Source organism: Oculina patagonica, unplaced genomic scaffold, assembly GCF_052425735.1.
Source record: "Oculina patagonica isolate OP01 unplaced genomic scaffold, crgOcupat unplaced958, whole genome shotgun sequence".
Lineage (NCBI taxonomy): Eukaryota > Metazoa > Cnidaria > Anthozoa > Scleractinia > Oculinidae > Oculina > Oculina patagonica.
Window position 1 is genome coordinate 3,859 of NW_027558864.1, and position 3,920 is coordinate 7,778.

Consider the following 3,920-nt stretch of genomic DNA (forward strand, 5'->3'; position numbering starts at 1 on the left):
CAAGGGGATCGTGCGGAGGGGGAGTACAAGGTAGGTGGTTTTTATCGGTTACTAAGAGTGACCAACTAAAAGTTCATTGCCCTGTATTGCATTGTGCATCCTTACTGCGCAGAATTTTACGCGTAATTAGCGCGCGCACATAAACAAAATGACGGCTTTTGTCTCGGCTTAGTCCGCGAGAAAAAAATAAATCGTCTCTTTCTCGAAAACGAGTATGATGACCTATCAATTTTTCTCAGATTTTGGGTGTATCGATCAAGGTCTTTCTGTGAAAAGAAAACAGATCAATTCTTACGTTTGAAATATAGATAGACAGATAGACAGCTTATACACTTTCAACTGTCAGTTGTCGTCTTACTTTGTAGGTAGGTGCGGATCCAGACCCAACGTTCGCATTGTTGGTGGAACTGCTGCTTCGCAAAACAGTTGGCCTTGGCAGGCAATGCTGCGCAGAACATCTGGGCCCGCATCTGGGCTTCCATTTTGCGGTGGCTCGCTAATAGCACGTCAGTGGGTGCTGTCTGCTGCTCACTGTATGGACGGATTGTCTCCGGGAAACCTTTCTATCAGGTGAGAGTACATATTATCCGATAAGATATAGTAGCAAGAGAAATAATTTTAGTTTCCTGTCCCCAAGTTTCGACCTCGTGCTGATGACCAATGCAATGACATGCAATGTCATTTATCAAATTCCCTGGACGTCATGCGCGTGGAACTACATTGGCGAAACAAAAAGATCATTTAATACAAGACATAGAGAACATATAAGAGATACTAAACAATGAGCTAAAGGTTCCAATGTAGAGAAACATGCCTGGAATTTTCACCACGTCAACGAAGCCAAAATAATTGGCTTGGGTAACAGCCGCATCAGAAAAAAAACGCTAGAATCGGGGCACACAGTGAAAACGGGCGAAGTCGATAACAATTCGTGCCCTCTGCCGGGACAATATGACATTCTTTTGAAACAACACTAATTTTAACACTTTTAGCATAGAATTTTCTTTTAACTTTAACATTTTAACATTTTTTTCTTTTAACATTTTTATTTTTATTTTTAACTTTTTAATTTATGCCATTCACTTGTTCTATTCAAATTTAGGTCCATTTTATGATATAGCTTTTTATCCGTCGAAGACAGGAGAGTGGCTTCCGAAAGCTAATAATTCTTAAACAAATGTTTACCAGAAAACGCCTTTTTACAATTTTATTATGAATCCTGGTATCGGATCTTCGATATTTTTATGTACTAATTCTAATTAAATCAAGTTCCTTAGATTCATGACATGATTTAAAACATGAACCTTGAATCATGACAGACAAGACGAAAGAAGCTGTGAAATTTATTATGTGTTTTGTTTTTAGAATGGGTGCTCATAAAAGAATCTCTACCGTTGGAACTGAGCAAGACTTAAGAGTTATTAAAATTATATCCCACCCGCGTTACAACAGCCCCTTGAGATACAGTCACGACATTGCACTGATAAAGCTCGAGGAGCCAGCTATCCTGAACAACGCCGTCGGTCTGGTGTGTGTTCCAGATGGAAGCACTCCAGCCATGCCAATTGACAATTTAAATAAGAAATGCTGGATCACCGGCTGGGGCACACTGGCCTCTGGTGGAAACTTTCCTGACATATTGCAGCAAGCATCGGTGCCACTTGTCTCAAAGAGGAGGTAAAATTATTTGATTTCTATAGCTTTGCAGAAACCTTTAATGCTATCTTTACTCGTGCCTTACTATCAATTAATGGTGGTGACGCACGAGGGGACATAACCTGAAATCATACCCTCCCTCCCTACTACTGCTGCGGGGGAAGGAGGGCATGATACATTTGCTTGTCGAAAGTCATGTAAAAAAACCAGATTCTGGTTTTTTGTCTGATTGGTCGAGAAACAACACTCAATGGAGCGGTGTGGACTGATTGGTTGTCGTATTTCAACGAGACTTCCGGTCAGAAGCTGGTAACGGCAAAGACGAGTCACGTTTACCTACGAGGACGAGTTCTTTTCTACGTTAGCTGAAGTCCTAACAGATTTCAAGTGTAACTCTCTGAAGGCAGAACAACTAGAGTGAGAGACAATACGTAATAATTTTGGTTTCGTGAAGATGTTTTTGTTGTTCTTCGAAAACAATATTCCAGAGATGTTGGAATGTTTACAAAAGCGACCGATCCTATCTGCCGTTAAACAGTTCTTGTCGGTGAATTCCTTTTTTTACGTGTGTAAGCTGAAATAAAGGGACGGCATCCAGTACAACTGATAAATATATGTTCGCAAGCGCCATCTCACCTTGCTACTAAAAGCATTTTTATCTCAACACGGCGAAGTTTAAATACAGGCTGTACATATGTACAATTTTTCTCCAGACGTTTTTCACGCCTTGTGGAAATCCGAGTCTCGAATTTGCCGCCAACTACAAAGAGTGGTTTGACAGTTCGACGACACATTAGTTTATATAAATTAGAGGGCGGCTGGCGGCCGGTTAAATAGATGTATCAGGCGTTCTTTTTTCCCTCTCGCTTTCGTAAAAAGAAAAAAGAACGCCTGATCGCAGGTTAGAGGGGACATGTCCCTGTCGGTACCGAGCTACGTCACAATTGTGAAAGTTGTTTTCTTTGCACTAAATCACTTTAAATTAAAGGAAACCTAAGGAAGTGGTGTTCTGAGGTAGAAAATAGCAAAGCATCGCTAATGTAACAAAGTAGACAAGAATAGTACGACTGATGAAGATAACGATAGATTACGAACGACAAGCGTACAATGTTCACTCCCTTTTTCCTAAATGTCTAGTTCTCCGTATGGTTTGGTTTACAAAAGCAATGAGAGTTAAAAGCAGTGTAATGTATTTAAAGTTTTTAGGACATTTTGAGTTTAAAATCGTCAAACTGCGTCTTTTAATTAATTCGTCAAAGATAAACAAACATAAAATGCGTAATAAGTACAGGGTATTTAACAGGTAGATATTCCACAACTGCCTCAATGTTGACGTTCAACAGTAGCAATCCTAAAGAAATATTTAAGAAAATAGAGCTGAAAATTTGTTACACCGTTATGGTCAAGTAACTGATTCGTTAAAAACACCTTTTCTCAAACTATAATTGACTTATTCCTCACGTTCATCAATAGGTGTCTTCAGAGCTATCCTGGCCAGATCCACGACTCCATGCTGTGCGCAGGACTGGATCAAGGAAGCGTTGATGCCTGTCAAGGCGACAGTGGTGGGCCACTGGTCTGTGAATACAATGGCAAGTGGTTCATTGAAGGAGCCACCAGCTGGGGTCATGGGTGCGCTGATCCCGGGCTTTATGGAGTGTACGCCAGAGTGCGCTTCCTGAAAAACTGGATTGAGCGGACTATACAGAACAATTAATATCATTGTAGAGTTTGCGCCAGTTTCAAATGATTGTGACATTCAATCCAATAAAACTACTCAAAATGACGTACTAAAGTTTTGTCGTTAATTTTATTTTGTTATTGTTTTGCCCATGCTTTGAGGAATATCAAGAATTTGTCTTTCCCACATTGAACCTTACTATTTTGTTGAACATTTATTATTATTAACAGCTATATCCGGCACACTACACTTTACATAACTAACACTAGAATACATATATGTTATTTGCCGGCTGGGAGGTCCGTATAATGCAAGGTGAGGGCAGCATTTTCAAGGCTTAGGTCACAGTTTTTCACTATAGGGACCGACCCTAAGCCGGTAAATATTTTTTTTTCTTCTTTAATGTATTTGTTAAAAAAAAAAACACAAAGATTGTCTTGCAAAATGTGTTTGTATTATACGCGCGCATCCAATGTTGAGGCGATTGCTAAGCTCCTGCAAGAGTAAAGAATGATCTGTTTACTATAAGAGCTTACTACCGGGCAAAATGTTATAAGATCTTATCGCCAAACAAAATGAATTC

At 39.7% G+C, this 3,920-nt stretch overlaps 1 pseudogene across 1 annotated transcript; it reads left to right on the top strand.

The window, feature by feature from the left end:
• Window positions 1–380: 380 nt before the first annotated feature.
• Window positions 381–3,373, top strand: LOC144641454 (CUB and peptidase domain-containing protein 1 pseudogene; annotated as a pseudogene). The gene is made up of 3 exons (XR_013568557.1): window positions 381–570; window positions 1,366–1,677; window positions 3,130–3,373. The product of XR_013568557.1 is annotated as a CUB and peptidase domain-containing protein 1 pseudogene (transcript).
• Window positions 3,374–3,920: the final 547 nt, after the last annotated feature.